The 18,696-nt window shown below is 41.7% G+C and overlaps 2 long non-coding RNA genes across 8 annotated transcripts in view; one reads left to right on the top strand and one right to left on the bottom strand.

Moving 5' to 3' along the window:
- Positions 1 to 11,800, top strand: part of LOC110973235 (uncharacterized) — a 146,985-nt gene extending 135,185 nt beyond the window's left edge. Inside the window, exons 6-7 of one of the 2 annotated variants that reach the window (XR_015424457.1) lie at positions 7,371 to 7,525; positions 8,216 to 11,800. This is a non-coding gene — a long non-coding RNA (uncharacterized LOC110973235). The remainder of the gene's footprint in view (positions 1 to 7,370; positions 7,526 to 8,215) is intronic. The other variant, XR_015424458.1, reaches the window with a different exon arrangement.
- Positions 1 to 18,696, bottom strand: part of LOC110973222 (uncharacterized) — a 55,173-nt gene that overhangs the window by 16,735 nt on the left and 19,742 nt on the right. The gene's annotated exons all lie outside the window — the stretch shown is intronic.

The following is an 18,696-nucleotide window of genomic DNA, read 5'->3' as shown; positions in this document are numbered from 1 at the left end:
TTTGAAGAACTGTCCTGTATTAAATGTTCGCTGAAATTGCTGTGAAACTGACTGTTATCTGCCTCTCTCAAGTGATTGACTCTAGGCCCAGGCTACGGCATATTGTGAGACAAACTGTCAGTAAATTCCTATCATTGGGTTTGAGTACAAAGACTAAGAATAAAAATAAGATTCAAATAGTTGAGAACTGTGAACATTAAAACAAGTGAAGTTTTGCATAATAAAGAGTTTCCCATTAGAGTTTGTATGCATGAGTCAGATTTGATCAGTGTGTACATGTATGTGAAATGGATCTACCAAGTCTGCTTATCTCTTAAAGAGAACTTTGAGAAGATCGTTTAATAGAGAAAAGTCGAGTTCAACCAAGGATAAAACATGATTCCCAAAGATAATATCGTGGCTCACTAAGCATATGACAAACGGACCACAAGGACTCCAAGATTGTTCAAAGCTGAATGGGAAAAAAAGGGACTCGTGTTAAAGTGCAGCATAACATGTTTGTTAATTAAAGTTTGAACCAAAAAAGAAAACTTCAACTTTACTCTGAATTTGAAGCAAACAAGTCCCCTGAGAGATGAGATTTGATGGAATGTTTCAAGATTGATTTGCTTCATCAAAGAGGCAAGAAAAAAAAGCCAGGGGCAGTTTCAAGAAAGAGGAGGAACACTGCAAGATACGCTGTGTGTACAAACCACCTCATCACTGATTTTATGGAGATGGCAAATTTTATCGTCATGATCTACTATTGCAAGGGGGGGGTTAATGCAATTCCACCGTTCAAAATAACAGAGGCAGAGCCTGATAAGAGGAACAACTTTCATCAAAAGGGACACCCTGAGCTGCCACCTGCACCAAAGAAGGGTATCCTGCTATAAACATTACTCATAATTAAAACCTTCCTTGCTAAGGACCGCATATCAACAAAGGAAATCATGAAAAATTCAACAATGCTTAAGGGAGGATGAAGAAGCAAAAGGTTTGGAGAACTGTAGAAAGAAACTGAAAGGAAACAATAAGGTGTTATAAAGCCAGCTCAAGACAAAGTATTGTAAGGGAGAGAGGGAACTATGTTGGGTATCATTCCATCCAAACAAGGGGCAAAATTCCCAGGTCATGTGAACGAAACTGGTCAAAGGAACTGCTGCTCTATGACCATTACTTGCTCACATTAGATACCCAGCATAAAACAACATCTGAAACTTAAGCTGGTAAACTTGTATAGAGGTTGCATTTCAACAATACAGTGTCCACATGTACTTATGGTTTGGCAAGAGACATTGTTTCACGCCATACAACCAGCTACCAGTTGTACACATGTATGATCATCACCTTTTGCAATGCGGTTAGAATGATTGTGGGATGGACTGTTTTTTGTCTAGCAAGAGATTACTTTAAATCATTGACTTGGCATACCAGGGATCCCAGAAGTCTGTAGAGGAAACTGGCTGCGCTGGTATGGTCACCTACAACGGATGGACACTGTACGCTGGCCTAGGATGAGGGTCCTAGGCTATGAGGTAACTGGCCGATTTCCCCCCTGGACGCCCTAAGAAACAATCGAAAGGCAACATCCAGGAGGACCTGAGGGCCCTGAAATTATGGCCTGAAATGGCACTGGACAGAGAGAGGTGGAGACATGCAGTAAAACCCCCTCGGCAAGTGAAGCCAACTATAGGAAGGACCCGTCCAACCCCTGCTTGTAGGGGAAGAAGGACGTAAAACCGAAGATGATGATGATGACTTCATCAAGTGTTGTAGTCGAGTCAATCTCAAGTCCGTGTAAGTCCATTTGTGTCCATCACAGGTTCATCAGAAGTCATCCACCAGTCTTAAGTCACAAGCTACTGCATGTGCATGTATTCAAATCAACTGGGACAAAAGTATTCCTTTTACTGTGAGTCACTTGACATGCGTACACCTTATGGTCTTGTAAATGGACGTGTGATGGACTCCACTATGTTCATTACTGCTTACATTTTTGCAGATTTATCATGGTGCACTTAATATACAACAGGAAAAACCTACCGGGTAAACAGTAATGTACATAATGGTATGAAGAACAGTATGAAGGGAGCACAGATTTCCAACAGATGAAACTGAGCTACTTGGGAAATTGAGTAATGCAGCTGTTTTGAATACATGTATGTAGTGTGAGACAGAAACATCTGTACTGCTCCCTTTCTCTGAGGGTTCAGTCAGATGAATAGCCAGATGAGAAAAAAAAATTAGAAATGCTGAGTAACGAGAGACTTTTGAAACACCTACCCCCGGTACTAGTAGCAGCAGCACACATAGTGATCCTTTTCTATTTTTTACATCATTTTGGGGATGTACTCATTAGCTCAAATGTAAAAGGATTGATTATGTTGGCCACAGTCAAGAATCTCCAAATGACAGTTGCTTCAACTGATCGAGTTTTTATCTGCTGTTAGATAATCGTATGAATGCTCCCAAATTAAGGCTATCTTCAATTATTCAAAATACCTCACCCTCACGATGAATCACAACTCAGTCAATACATTTACATACAGTACAGTGACCAACTATTTGTGTTTTTAGTTGGAAAAGAGCATTAAGTTGGTACTGCACATACGTGTAGATACATTTTAAACTTGCATTGAACATTTTACATGAAAAACAAAGTCACTGTCTCCGTCAGCCGGGGTTTACCCCAACCAACACCCTGATGTGACGCCATTCCAGGGAGCCAGTGTAAACTTAGTGTACATGTTCTGTGAAACTTCAATCAAAATGCAAACCCCTATAATAATCTATTCCTCCAAATCCGTGAACTTTAAATGGATGGAAAGCAGTGATAAATAGAGTGTCGGTCCATGATCTACCATCTAATTGCTCTAAAACTTTTCATTGCAATTTTTTAATTTAAAGGGCCTGCACAAATCCTGTTTTCATTTTCATGAGCAAAATGTGATGTCATTCAAAGCAGAAAACCTTTGTCACATTAAATTTGTACAAATGAAATGTCCTGTCTCTAATTGTTTGTTGTTGTGTGGGACACAGTCATTCAGCCATTTTAGCTTGTTTCTTCCTCACAAAAGTTTCAGTAAGCCATTTTGGGGTCACCATTTGAACTGAAACCCTAACACGGAACAGTGTCTTTTCTGAAATGACAACACCGCAATAGCACCCTCTGCTATCAATGTTTTCAAAGTCCACTTTCAGCACTCTTAACCCAAAACGAATGTTAAACCCTCTTCATGTATACATGTACCTTTAAGTAAAGTGTAAAGTTGCATGAAATGTGTCTAAGAAAAAAACACCTTGTGGACCTTTTGAACAAGTGGTAAAACTGATCAATAAACACCAATGGTAAGCAATGATTTTTTGAAATTGTATCACTGCAAAGTTTTTTCCTTCAAGGAACAAATTTCTCTCATAGAAATATAGTTCCTTCAAGAAACAATACTTTGCAATGTCTTTTTTTAAAGTAAACCAGAAATATAAGTTTTAGAATTTGACCTGCTACGCTCAGTAATCCTGTTTTCAAATCTTTAGCAAAACAGCACACACAACTTTAGGAAAAGATACCGATACATGAACCGGTAAATGGTGGACAGGATCCACTTGGTACCAGGAAAGAGATCTGCAATGAAGTCACAGGTTTTTGGTTTCCTGCTGGGCGAATAGATGCTATCGTATTGAAATGGCATGGGTCACCACTGGCTATATGTACCTGTAGGCATATATGCCTGGTGGACAGGCATTACACAGATAGAAAGTCACAGGTCACCATTCATGAGTGGAGACACCACAATTAATTGACAGGTGCTTTGCTGCTGGCTAGACAGATCTCCTTGAGCTTTAGAGCTTGTACAAGTCCTACATGTACATGTACTATGGATAATTAGTCAGAGAGCTTTTGGATACATTTATCAGTGTTTGACACCCATTCTATGGCCATCGCCAAAGGAATGGAAGTCTTCCAATGCTGACCTCCCAGCCACATCATTGGCTGAAGAAGCTCATACATGTACATTCGGCTTACAAGTGAGAATGACCAAATATAGCACTGCTAAAATAGGAAGTGGTTTCCTTCAAGTAGGTCCAGCACACTGTAAGCAACAATACAGTCCTGATCATGTTCCAATTCATGGTCATATGGACCAAACACAGGACAGTGTCTCCTCCTGCTATATTCCTACTGAGACTGTCCCCAGAGGATCAATAGCACTTGGCAGATGAATATTCGTGGATAATGGTGGACAACCATAGTGGTCATTTGGACCAATCACTGGACAAAGGTACTGATACATTTTCCAGTAGCTAATTCCTGCAGTGCCTCTGCATGCTACAGATGAACAGCTACTGTTAGTCGCCAGTTCACATATTCACCACCCCCCTCTCTAAAGTTTGGAAAATAAAGAATTACTCTGCAAAACATGGTTCCTTTCCAAACAAACATTTAAAGTCCAGAGAAATGATTGCAAATCTCATATTACATGTACATGTAATCCTACATGTGCATTGGCCTATACTCTGCTAACAGAAGTTTTAGCTAAAAACAAAAACATAGTCGAAATTTTCCATCACCCATTCAATCCGTAAAATTGATTTAATTAAAATCAAATTTGATTCCGGTGTGTTTATTTGCCAACCCAAAATTACCACCTTTACCCCGAAAATGACATTGTTTGTGACTTAATAGGGGCACAAAACCACTGGAAACCTTGACGGTCTGGGCCCGCAAATGACACGGGGGGGGGGGAAGAAGATCATGACAAAAATCTGAAAAGACCCTCCCGCCAACAACTACCTTCATTGTCTCTACAGTCTCCTATTACACTCTACTATAAAACGAAAATAAAACATAGCCAAATAACTAAATTGTGAGCTTCAAATAAGAGCAAGTTCAGAGAGCTTCCTTCCCACTTTTCGCTGTCGATTTTCCTACTGCTTCGCCTTTCAACACGTGAAAGCAAATACTGCTGGGGAATTATGCCCATTGTCATTTGGCACGATGACTAGATCAGAAATACATGCACATGTAAAACAGAAGAAATATCAAGAACATAGAATCTCAATGTAAAGGAATCATGGCCAACTGTTCCATCCAAGAGTGGGGGGAGGGTGATAATTGATGCATTGCATGCTGTGATGCGATAGAAATAAAGAGGTCCCTACCAACCAGGGACGGGTTTTTTACCTGCAATAATGTACGTCATAAGAATTGCAAGTACAGGTACATATATCTCGCTACTTTTACTAGCATCTTAAAAATGCAGGCCCGTGTGTCCGAGCTTGAAGTTTCAGAAAAAAGTTAAATGTGATAACATTTTGTTGGGAAATGTTTCTGCCCATTGCTTCACATGGAAACAGAAGGAATTGTCAGAAAATCATTGATTGTACATACATATATATAGTACATGTAAGTCATCTGTTTAAGTATGTACTGGTATTACAGAAGACTTATAGCAGTTAATGTTTGTTTACCTTCAGAAGTAATTACATACATTGTACAGTACAGGTACGTGCACGTACAAATGAGGCTACTAGTACTGGTACAATATATTCTGGCAGTCTTACTGGTATAAAGTGGACATGGAACACTGCCAAGACATTGCCTGCCAGGGTTTTTTTTATGTGTGAAATTCATGTCATGTTAATGACCACTGATTACATGTAGGCAGATTGGAGGCAAGGGTAAGTGAGTGCAGGAAGTAGGAAAGAGGAATTACATTGGTAGACTGATATTGTGATATACATGCACAAGTCCATGGGAGTTCAGAGGATGAAAAAGAAAGCCAATGTAAGTCCAATGAGATTGACAGCACAAGATCTGTCTCATATCTTAAAACAGCATGACATCAACTGGGCTAAAGGCAGCCAAAGATTTGGGAAGATAAATCCAATTTTTGCTATCTGCCCTCAAGATCTATGTACATGTACACGTTGAAATGGGAAGCCGAAGTGTGAGACATGAATAAATAAGACACTGCCTCAGCTCGAAGAAGGGAGAGCACATTACAACAAACATGGAGTCAGACACATCCAGAGTGGAAGGAATCTGAGACAGCTCTGACTATGCAACATGTATGACTTTTTCCCTCAATTGGCCATCCCCAGCGGGCAATACAATGCATGGCAAGTAGCCAAGAAAATAGGCCACCCATGTACTCCATACGAAGGGTTTTCAGTGACCCTTCAATATCTGTGTGCGCTCGCTATTTGCTGTTCCTTGTGCCTACTGGAGGAAACAAATTTTGCATCAGACGCCAGCGTGGAAAAATTACCTCTACCTTGCCCTCTGCAGAGGCTTGTCAGGATGGGTTTTCACGATTAGGCAAAAATCCATCACAATGCCATCAGTCCTTTCCAGGACCAAACACTGTCAAAAAAGGCATGTACCTACAGGCTGTCATTTTTTGGACTTCCTTAAAGGTTCATCTATTGTCTTCTTGATTTGGCAAGTCTATTCCCAGTCGGTCCTTTTCAGGACTACCACTTTAGCTTTCCGGTATTGAACACAGAAAGAAATGAATCAGCCTTTTGACATCCTGGAGGAATTACTTTCAAATTGCATTTATCTTTGACATTTGGAAGCGTCATGTAATTTTGTGAATTGTTCATGCAGATATTGTTGAAAGGGCTTTAATAAGATCCGAGTGTTAAACCTATCACCTCTGCTTGTAATTTAATCTCTCTGTGAAATGTTTTGACTCGCAATATGATCAATCAGATGAAGCAGATTCAGAAAGTGATTATGCAGTTAAACTATGGAAGTCGAAGAGAAAGCAAACAGATCAGGCATGCTTGAAATAGGGGAAAACTCAAAATGGGTACAGTAAATTCAAGATGGGTGGATATTTTGAAGAAAGGCAAACAGTGTATGAGTTTAAAGGGTGTTTTTGATGCATGTACCCGCGTGTTACAAACTGGGAACTGGTAATTTCTTTCATTGAATTCCAATGCACAAATTGTACACACAAACTCAAAGAAGGAAAGAGTTCATCAACATTAATATGACCAGTTTCACTTATGTTGACACCTTGGAATGCCAATGGGGCAGACAATGCATGCTATTACAATAAGAGCTGTGCAAATCCCTGGCAGAAGGAATTATACAATCCCTCTAAGAAAGAAATTAAATTAAGAAATAAATTTATTTGGAGGTCGAACAAATGAAGCTTTAATAAATTTTTACAAGGTGAAAGGTGATGAAAAATTAAACTTTGTTGAATTTTGCTCAATGTCCCTAGAGACAAGTACAATGTAAGTATTGTTCTTATCCTGAAGGTTGCTCCACAATTATCAATTACAAGTTTCAGACATGTCTGTGTATTATGGGTTCATAAAGTGGCCATTGCCTCCTTCATTTACCATACTTTGTACAATCTAATTTTCCCCTACAGACTGGTAGGGAAACTTGTTTCGCTTGTGTAGAACTTGTGCTACACACATAAAACAGAACAGAAAACACCTGTCAGCACTATCACCGAGAGAGAGTGTGGAGAGGTGCTGTACACATTTCACTCCAAAAACAAAAGGCTACAGAGCTATATGTAGGGTACGTTGTTCAGAGTGTAGACTGTGTGTGGCATTTTGATAGATGGGCACCATATCGGTACAATCCAACCTCTATAAAATCTAGTGGGCTGATTGCAGAGTGCGGACAACATCAACGAATGAAGATGTTGAGAAGTGCAATCTTTAATACGAGGAGAAAGAGGCGATACTGCTCAAGTAGTAAGGAAAAAACATAAAAAACACAGGCTCAGAGCACTTGCAAAGCTTGTGCTCAACAGTTTCAGTTGGAGAGTTAACTTGCCTTCAACTGAAGTTGTAATTGAACAAGCCAGACTTGAAGAACTTTTGTTTGCAGATAACATGGTCACTTACAAAATGCAAATTTTCAATGACGTCATACCCCCCCAAATTACCCGAAAATTGCCATTATTTTATAAAATTGTATATGACTAGGGCAAGTCTACCCTTTCTCAGGGTGGACATGCCGCCTCAGCATATTACTTTTTAGATTTACCCTCTGTGGTGCGGCCCCGTGTCAGGCATGGTTTTCTTATTTGAGATAAGACAATGTGGGGGGCAATAGCCTGGCCGGAGGTGATAGGTCTTGTGCACGGGTGCGGCATTCCATTCCTTGCTCTGGTGTAGAGTGCCTCGCTGTCCTTTCCTGCATCGGATTGGAATCGCCGCTGTCACACTTATTAATTTGTAACCCATCATTCTCCTGGCACAGGTCTTCCTGTTCCTTGTCACTTCGAACGAGACCTGTGTGTGTCCTACCGTCTTGAGAAGCTGTGTAACGGTTGCCGTCGTTTCCTCCCCCATCACAAGCTCACCACACACCTGTAGCCGTACCCCTGCTCATCTACGGATGAACTGCGTTCTGCCTGGACTCCTTCGTGGGCCGTAGCTTCTTCAAGTCCCCGATCTCCCCGTTCTCTCAGTGAACTTTGCTCCACTTCTCATGAACTTTGGACAGGATCACTGGACTGCGGACGGCTTAGCTTATCCTTTTGTAATTGCATAAGTTGTTTTGATATACTGTGTATTTTCATTTGTGTTTATATTAAATTTTCCTGACTCATTTTGCTTGATTGCAAGTTGAAGAGTGTTTAAGCAAATTGAATTAAAAGATCTTTTTGATTCGAACTGTACATAAACCTATTTCTGTTTCTGAATATTTGCTTACTTTATTTTGTCGTACTGGAACGGTTGTTTTATGTTTTGGGGGGTTCTTCCTAAATTGGGTGAGACCCCAGCGACAGACAGAACTGCCAAAGGACAGTTTTTCTGATATAAAGAAACTGGTAGAGGCTAGACCTACATAGATACTGTTCATTGTCACCAATGTGAAATGCACTTCGTCTTTGTAAGCATGAGCTGTGGGGTGAGGGTAACTACGGTACCAAGTACTGCCCACATTTCTTTCATACTGTATAAATTAACCACTCTCTCCTGTCCTGTATTTTTAGCAGTGTTTAATATTTCCAGACCTTGGCCATGATATCTGAGATGACAGTGTGAATCTAACCGGACTACATTGTGTTTAGTCTGCAGTGTACATAACCCAATTCTGAATGTTTCATCTTTAATTTTGCCGAACCAGAGAAATTAGGTTTAGGGTTCTCCTCTTTGGAATAAATCCCCAACAAAATTTGGAGGCACCACCCAGACACGGTTATGGCTGACTCATTCTCTCAGTTTGCCACATTTTATTATTTTCTCTTTGATTTCTTGATCATAAATTAACACTTGTGCTACTCTACCACAACGATGTCTGATGCTGAGTTTAAGGAAGCCCTGGAAGATTTCCTGAATTCATGTTGAAACCCTAGCAGACCTGCCCAGTGCTCCGTCAGATTCGAGCACATCAGACGAGTCTATACCCAAGACGGTGGGGTAGGAGTTGTGAAGTATGTTGTAAGTGCACCCTCTACACATTGACAGTGGCTGCAGTTGTTTTCAGCAAGATGCCTGTACCGAGTGAGGAATTTGACTACGAAAGCTGGAAAAGGCCTGCAGCACGGCAGTTGGTGGAGGATAAAAACCATTGCTGCAGCAGAGAAGCTCAGCCGTATAATTGAGTCCCTGCTTCCACCAGCCAGGAACATCATCTGGGCCTTTGAGACAGATGTAACCACAGATTAGCGTCTGGTAAGGCTGGAGAAGGCCACGGCCTAACATCTGATAGAGATGAGCTATACCTCCATTTCAGGGAATGCTTCCAGTCAGCAGGGACACTGGCTAACACCGGTCCAACAGCAAACGGCAGTGAGATGCAAGCCCATGTCGGGAAAACCAGCTGCTAAGTTCCTGTGAGGTCCCATAAGGCTAGAGGCATCAGAGAAACATGCCTCCTGCCTCAGCATGGAGAGTAACCCTTCTAAGGGCTACCAGAAAAAATATTTGACAACCTGTCAATTGCTCCTCATTCCATGCCCTATGGACACTGGATCTCAGATGACGTGCATCTAAGTCCTTTTACAGGTCTCATCTTCATCATTGTCCACTCCAACCTCTCACAAGCCTCCCCTCTTGGTGGAAGCAAGTGGCCAATCCGTTCCGTACCTGGGATTCATTGAAGTGACCATACGATTCACCAAGGAGAATGCGGGAGTAGAGAAAGAGACAATGACCCTGGCACTTGTTACATCCAGTCGAGATAACAACAATTGGGCTCCTCTTCTTCTTGGAACTAACACCAGTAATGTTGGAAGGATGCTGGGCCAAACTTCCTCCAGGAGTTAACGGTAGACAGTGCCTGGATTGCCGCCTACATCCAGAGAGAAGCTTCTACTCTGATGCCCAAAAACATGGTAAAGTGTCAGACGTGCACCTTCTTGGGTCTGTATCATTGAAGGGTAGTCAGGTAGACTACCTAGTTCAGCAGGCAAGGTGGTGGGGAATAAGTCTCAACATGACACTGTTCTGTCCTAGGGGGCCATTAGTGCCTCTACCTATGTCATAAATGTGATTCAATCAGCACATCAGGACAAGTCAACAAAGGTTGGTTGCAGCAGTGTTGAGGTCCAGCAAGAGCAACCAATAGAAATCAATTTCAAGGGGTCTCCGCTTCCTGACAGTGACCGAGAGAGGATTATTAAGAAGCTCTGGTGAGGGTTGGCGGTGTTTGCCAAAGATGATCTTGACATCGGGTTCACCTCTGCGATCAAACATCACATCAGTCTGACGGATGAGTCACCATTTCGAGTGAGGTCACGAAATATCGAGCTGGCAGACTACATGAAGGTATGTACCTGAAGGAAGTGATGGAAAGGAACATCATCCATCCCTCTGAGAGTCCATTTGCTTCCCCGATTGTTGTTGTACGGAAGAATGGAGATGTCAGGCTATGTATTGATTACCGGAAACTCAATGCGAGGACCTTGTCGGATCAATACACAGTCCCTAAGATCGAGAAGACACTCCACGCACTTTCAGTGGTTCTCCTGCCTGGACCTGAAGTCTGGGTACTATCAGGTGGGGTTAGAAGAGGGTGACAAAAACAAAATGGCATTTTTGTGCCCTGTGGGATTCTATTAATTTAAGAAAATGCCACGAGGCATCAAGAATGCCCCAACCACGTTCCAGCACATGATGAAGAAGTGCAAGGGCGAGCTAAAAATCGATGGATGTCATGGTGTATCTGGACAACCTTCAGGTTTTCTCCTGGATGCTAGAGGAGCATGAAGAGAGAATGATGACTGTTCTAGATCAACTGCAGAGTTTTGGTCTTACCAGGCGTCCGTAAATTGTTTTGGTCATTTATTTTCCAGAGACGGGGTAAGCACCAATCCAGACAAGATCAACACTGTGAATCAAGTACTGTGTGACTGGGTTTTGAGGAGTGGTGATGTGGAGCTGGATGGGCCGACTGTGTCTGCCATCTGTGAGCAGGTGAATTATTTGATGACGGCACCCCTAAGAGGCCAACACAGAAATACATGTAAGGTTCGTAAGCCAATTATCTTAAGAAAGGGAAGCAGCCATTAGCAGAGGAGAGGGCAAACCTGACAGATGAAACCAAGATCTTGCGGTGATAATGGAAGAACCTGTCCTTACGAGACCAGGAACTTTACCGTGACAGTGCTGCTGGTCCAGGAGAAATGCCAAAGTTCAGCCCAAGAGTCACTTCTACACGTACATGAACCTCACATTTGATGGTGTACACTATCAAATTGGGCTTCTACTGTAGGGTATGAAAGAACATTGAACCTGGCGAGATCCCACTTCCACTGGTGTAGACAGCTGCAGATATTGAGCAACTGTGTAAGCTCTGCCTGTGATGTATCTGTCGAAAAGCAGAGGGTAGTGAAGGCGGTGCCGCTGGTCTCTATCACCACTACTCATCCAATGGAGCTTGTCTACATAGACTTCATATCTCTAGAGACCAGCGACTGGAACACCACAAATATCCTAGTCATTACAGACCATTTTATAAGGTATGCCCAAGCATTCCCGATGAAAGATCAGACGACTAGGACGGTGGCCAAGGTGTTTTGGAAGTGTTCTTTCATTACAGCTTTCCAGAGCGCCTCCTCTCGGATTAGAGGTGAGATTTCGAGTCCCAGCTCATTCAAAAGCTTTGTCAACTGGCAGGCATTCAAAAGTCACGCACTACGCCTTATCCCCCGGAGAATGGGCAGGTTGAGCAATTTAATCAGACCCTCATCAACATGCTTAGTACCCTGGATGCAGAGAAGAAGAACAAGTGGAACCTCCAAGTGACTGGCATGACCCCCATACTTGCTAATGTTTGGTCAAGAATCTTGCCTTCCTGTTTATTTACAGTTGGGCTTCTTATCCCAAAGCAGCAGGCAGTGCCACACAAGTATGTCCTGGACCTCAGAGATTGCTTGCAGTGGGCCTACCATATTGCCACTGCCAATTCGGGAATGGCTGCTGAGAGTAACAAAGACAGGTACGACTGGCGGGTGTGCGTTCAAGCACTGGCTGTTGGAGACATGATGTTTGTAAGAAACGTTGGTATCGCTGGTAAGCACAAGCTTGCAGACTGGTGGACTAGCATCAGGTACCAGGTGATTTGATGCATAAGTGACGACATGTTGGTGTATGTGGTCAACCTAGAAGATGGAGGTCAGGACCAGACACTGCATCGTAATATGCTATTGCCATGTGGGTATCCTCCCCGACGCCGATTCTGAAAGACAACACTACCTCCACTTCAGCCACCACCAAGGGCCGACCTCCAAGATGTAAGAATTTACCCTTCATAGGTAAACTTAGTAACACACCTCCCCTGATAGATCACATCTAGGCAATGAGTGGACCATGTCACTGTGTATGTCACCAATGACGGACTGCACAAGATCTGCAGCCATTTCCCTCTGCTCCAATTGATCATGATTTTGGAGATTTCATTGACTTAGAACTAGTCTTCTATCACAAACCACCATGCAAACAATGGCCCCATTGAAGATGGGTATACAACCTTTGACTGGTGGGTTCTGCTGTCTTGGGCTGTTAGCCATTGCAGACCGCCTGCAACACAAGGTTCAACATCTACGATATCATAGAAGAAATCTGGTGCTTGAGAGAAGTCACTGAGAATCGAGCTGCTTAGCTACAGCGTGAGCAGCAATGTTCAAGGCTTTTTAGCTTCTACTGTTTTGAAAAAAGGAGATTAGGCAAGTCAGTGAGTTCATTCAATTTTGTTCCACCAATGACCGTTGCCAACCTCCAAAACAGTCTTTTCAGGACCACGAACTGTCAAAAAAGAGATTGATTCCTTGTTTTAGTTTTTACTTCCTTGTAGGTGCATCTTTTTCTCCTCAAATTCACATGTACTCCAAATAAGCAGTTTTCAGTTGTGTTATTCTTCTCGGTGTCGTTGATCCATCGTACCAGCTGTTTGAGATAAACATAAATGCTGTTTACTTCGCCATCTATGTGCAGAGTCTGGTTGACATGAACTATAGCTGCGGGACAAGTACTAGTACATGTACCCATGGTACAAATCGCCCTGCATGGTTCCCACGTGACGACACCCCTAACCCCTTGACAGCCTTGGCTATTCAAGGTTGGGCGGAAGGGGGATGGCATTGTGGACTTGTGCAGCAAAACGTACTTCTGTTTCGGGGCAAGAGACAAAGTAAGCTGTAAAGTTCTTAACAAAAGGACCAATGATATCACCAAGAGGGTCTACCTTGAGATGCTGCATGTAGAGATACAGCTTGCCGGTGACAGGGTCAACCAAGTCTTCAGAATGCGTCAAGATGGCATGGACACCCACCAGCTAGTGAAGATGGTGTTCACGTACATGTACATGTCTACACGTATACCCCAAGCAGGTGGCAGAAAACTGCATGAGAACAACCTACTTGAATAATCAAAGACTGTAAAGACAAACATTGAATACTGCTTGATCCCACTTTCAGGCAAACATGGAAATTGCTAAAACAAAAAAGCGTACTGTTTTCCTATAAATCCCAGACTATGCATACACCTCCATTTGCTCTTATCAAACATATTATGTATGCATCTATGTATGCGTATCGGTAGGCGATGTTCGTGCTTGCACACTGTAATGCCGTGTTCCTCAATGTCATTGCTTTTGTTGGATGAAAGAACACGAGAAATATTAAATACCAGTAACTGTTTTTTTTTTGCTTACAGTACAATGTGGGCCATGGGGTACCAGACTTCACAGGAAACAATTGGGGACTTGTCTTTCCTGAATTTTTGCTGGACTTGCACACTATACAGACTCCTTTGCATGGTTCATTAATGGTACATGTAGCTTTTGCAGAGAGCCTGTCTAGTAGTTCGCACCCAGACTTCAGCATGTACGTGTATATGTCTCGTTCAGATGACAAAGGGTACCTGCTGATCCATCTATTCGTGAAAAACTGACAGCTGTTTTGTGTCATCTTACATGAAACACCGCCCTCAATTTTGAGAGCTCACACCACACATTGAACAAGCCAGATCATAAATTTTATGGTGTACTTGCAAAATCTTGTGTTATATCGTGCCTCTGACAGTGCAAAATATGTTGTTAGACTGGCAAGCTCTCTCTTCTAGGCAGGGTTGATAAAATCATGATTTAAAAAAACACACACACACAAAGATTTTTTATTTAAATAAGATTTTTTTGATTTAAATAGAATTTTTAATGAGCTAAATAACAGTTGGGCCTAACCATCATGACCATTTGCTTGAAACACCCCAAATTCACTTTCAATCCTTTCAATTGCAACTATTGGTACCATTCACATGTACAACACACATCAGTCTGAAACCAGTCCAAAAGATGGCAATTACACATGTGCAAAAAAACCTTCGAGAATACCGGTACTTACAAGCCAAGGAGGAGATGTGGAGCAACCCAAGTGGAATTGATTTAATAGTATCACAGTAGAAAAAAATCAAGACTATAAGCACTTGCAAAACTCATATTGAATAGCTTCTGGGGGAAGTTTGGCCAAAGAACCGACATGTCGAAAAACAAGTACCAGTAGTTTATACCCAAGTCTCAAGGCTTTACAAGCTTCGGTATGAAGATAATGCACAACATACTGTTTTCCAATGATTAGCTTGCAGAAGTTAAGTCTCCCAGTGAAGCATTTGCCAAGTCTAACCCAATAAATATTGTCACAGCCACTTCCACCACAGACCCAAGCCAGACCAATTGTATCATGTCCTTGGAAAGTTGCAAGAGCTTGTGTTGCATCATGCCACTGACAATGTAAAATATGTTATTAGACCCGGCCAGTTCTCTCCTCCCGTTGGTGATTATAATGGTGAGATAACCAATGAAATCAGTCCAACGATAGCCAAAAATAAATTGTGAATATGTGCAAGTCAAGGACAAAGAAATGAAGTGACCCACATCATCTACATGTATAACATTACATCCGGCTGACTTGAGGTACCAGTAAGACCCTGAGAGATGTAGAGTGCCAGTACCTACAGAGTTTTACAATTGTGGTACTCCACCTGTCAGTGAAAACCCTTCAACTGCCAGAAGAGATAAAAGAATACATTTAGTTCCACAAATTGAATCTATAAAAAACTTCCAGGACCCTATACATATTAAAAAGAGATGTATGTCTACATTGTAGCTGATTCATCAAGATTCCCTCCATCAAATTCCAATCTTCCATTTTGGTCGGGTTATTAAGTTACACGTATAAGCATGTAACAAGCGTTAATATGAAGTCGCTTAATCTGAGCATTTTTATATTCATGTCATTTGCATAAAACAGGCTCATTAAAATACTGACCCAACTCAGAGAGGTCTTCCTCTTTACACCTACATGTATAAATGTATATCAGTTTTTGAAAGACTGAGTTCCAGCATGAACTTTTGCCCACAAAGAATTGGCTTTCCATTTGATTCTTCATAGGAAGATTACCTGCTAGTAGACTTAATTTCAGCTCAGTAAAGCCATAGCCATAGGACAGTTCAAGTGCTACATTAATGTCCCGTTATGCCTATCCAGGTCTGGCAAAGTACATACATTGTACATTGATATATGAGGTATATTGTATTTGTACATTTATGCATACAGTGCATTCTTTTGTTCTTGTGCTTATCAAGACCCAACTCACTCAGGTTCCTCTGTTCCTGGCATAACTAAAGATTTACATGTACAGTGCGTGTGCATCAGACAAAACAAGGAATGTAAGACTTAAAGGTTTTCATGGTGAAAGAAACTAGATCTGTAGTAAAGATTGCGGTAACACCATGTATTTATCTCTTCTTTGAGTATGTGTGGTTCTGAGAAGAACCGGGGAATAACTCGACGTTTCGAACAGTGTAATCTGTCCGTCTTCAGGAAAAACAAGGAATGTCAATGAGGAGCTAGACTGTGTATGCATGCTTGCAGAAGGAAACAAAGGGAAGCTGAAGAAATCCAAAGGTTTCGGGAACTGTAGAATGAAACTGAAAGGAAACAATAAGGCATCATAAAGAGAGCTCATGACCAAGTATTGCAAGGGAAAGGGGTACCATTCGGATCATTATTCCATCCAAACAAGGGACCAAATTCCCAGGTCATGCAACAGCAAGTGATCTGAGGAACTCATGCTCAAAACATGTATGTAACTTGCTCGCATTAGATACTCAGCATACTTTAGCATGCGAAATAACTAAATCTGTATATTCAAGTAGAGATTCAAGTACATGTAAGTCAACTTGCAGTTAAGTTCAGCCAAATGATATTCTACATGTACATACAAGTTGCTTTCAAACCATGCACCGTGTCCAGCTCTGATTAGTTGTCTGCTATTTACAATGTTTATGGCCTGAACTAATTATCTTACAAGCAACATCTGACACCAATGGCTTTTGGCCAGTCATGCAGTCTAGGCGAGTCTATTGTAAGTCCATCATAGGTCCATAATAAGTCACACAACTCATTGCTGTTCAGATTAGCTGTCTATTAAGCTTCACTTTGTCCTTGTTCACTGTAATGACTGGTCTTGTGAAAGAAGAGATGCACTTGACTACATCGAGGCTTACATTTTATTCGGACCTTTGAATGCTGCTGTAAAAATGCAGAGTAAAATTCCATGTTTAATGAATCTGAAACAGCATATAGAAGTACAGATTTTGAATAGGTACATTTGACATGTTTGAGGAGTCGGTCAGATGAATGGCTGAGAGACAAGTTATAAAAATGTGAGTAGTGGCTGACTATTGAGACAATTAGAAGTGGACACAGCTGTCCCTTTTTACTGTTGACATCAGTTTGAGCCTGTGCCCATTACGAGAACATGTACCTCAAACATAATGCAAACAATAAAAAGAACTGGTACCCTGTATTTCTGTTTCCACGACATCACTCAGATCACATTACACTGAATATTGCTCGGGACGATCACATTTTGCGAGGGTGATAAAACCAAAGGGAGGCTAATGGCAAATAAGCTGTGCTGCATTTATACTTGATCCCGCTACTGCTTCGATCCACCCGTTACAACGAAAGGAAGGTCACCGAGTATGGGCTATTGTCGTACTTGAGGTCACTTTTCGCGTGCTATACAATCGGTGGAAAAATTTCAGCTTTACTTTCTTTGCCAGTGACTTTGTTGTACATGTATCTTCAGCACTATTACTATGAGACCTCTAGGGATTATTGTCATTCACTAAATGTTTTTCTCAATGTTGGGCCCAAATATCCACGAATATTAATACACGTATGGTACTCAACATCGCATCATCGTTTCACAGTCACTTCCCATATCACAAGCCATAACTGTAAACACTGACCACGACAATTTTTTGGAGCATCTTCTGATTTATTTGAAATAAAATGGTAAGAACAGTAAAGAACACAGACTTAATTCACTGAATAAAAGCGCGAAAAAAAAGCGGTCGTAAAATCTTAGGGGAGTTTTTGAATTGTTAAGGGAAAGTCTTGAGGGTGAACGCGAAAAAACGGCATGGTATGGTCTGGTCCCGCACAGAGGACCCACTACAATGTATATTGTACATGTACTGGTACATGGTACTGTAGTGGGCACAGTACAGCACCAACCACACATTTACATGTACACTGTGTACTGGATGGTGGGGGGATCAGCACAGCATACGCCATTCCTCAAATGAACTATTTTCGCGAATTTAACGCACATCAAAACTCAACTATGCCACGCAACCCAGACATGGTTGGGTCAAATTGTGGCGTCTTTTGATTTACATTCAGATATTGGGGAATCAGACCAGGATCTGATCCTCCCTGAAAGGGGGGTCAGGAAAGGAGGATCAGATCTGGATCAGATCTGGATCAGACTGTGATCCACACTGCTGACCCCCTTCATTCCTCTTGGCAGGATCAGGTCCCCTTGCAACATTCAGTGTAAACTCTTGGACTAAACCAATCTACTTTTTTGAAACTACTTACCATGTCAATGGATATGGGTCATTCCATGAAGTTGGGGCACAGTTTGTGACGGCGTCCCTTGTTACATCGGTAACTTTTATTGCCCATTATTTTCACATTACAACAGATTAAGTCATTATTATTCGGCAAAGATGAAGCACACCACTACAAGAACCTAGCAAGATTTAGAACAATGTCAATTTAGAATCCACATGCAGGACAAAAAGATGTCTATTTTCACTGATGTAACATGGGACGCTGTCACAAACTGTACCCGAACTTCGTGGAATGACGCATATCAATGTCATCATTATTTCATAATGTACAATGACATGTCATATCTTAAGTTTAAATAAAATAATTG

The sequence above is a fragment of the Acanthaster planci genome, linkage group LG02 (genome assembly GCF_054643075.1).
Source record: "Acanthaster planci isolate LZ-2023a linkage group LG02, COTS_SCS, whole genome shotgun sequence".
NCBI classification, from domain to species: Eukaryota; Metazoa; Echinodermata; class Asteroidea; order Valvatida; family Acanthasteridae; genus Acanthaster; species Acanthaster planci.
This window is presented reverse-complemented; position numbering and strand designations above follow the sequence as displayed.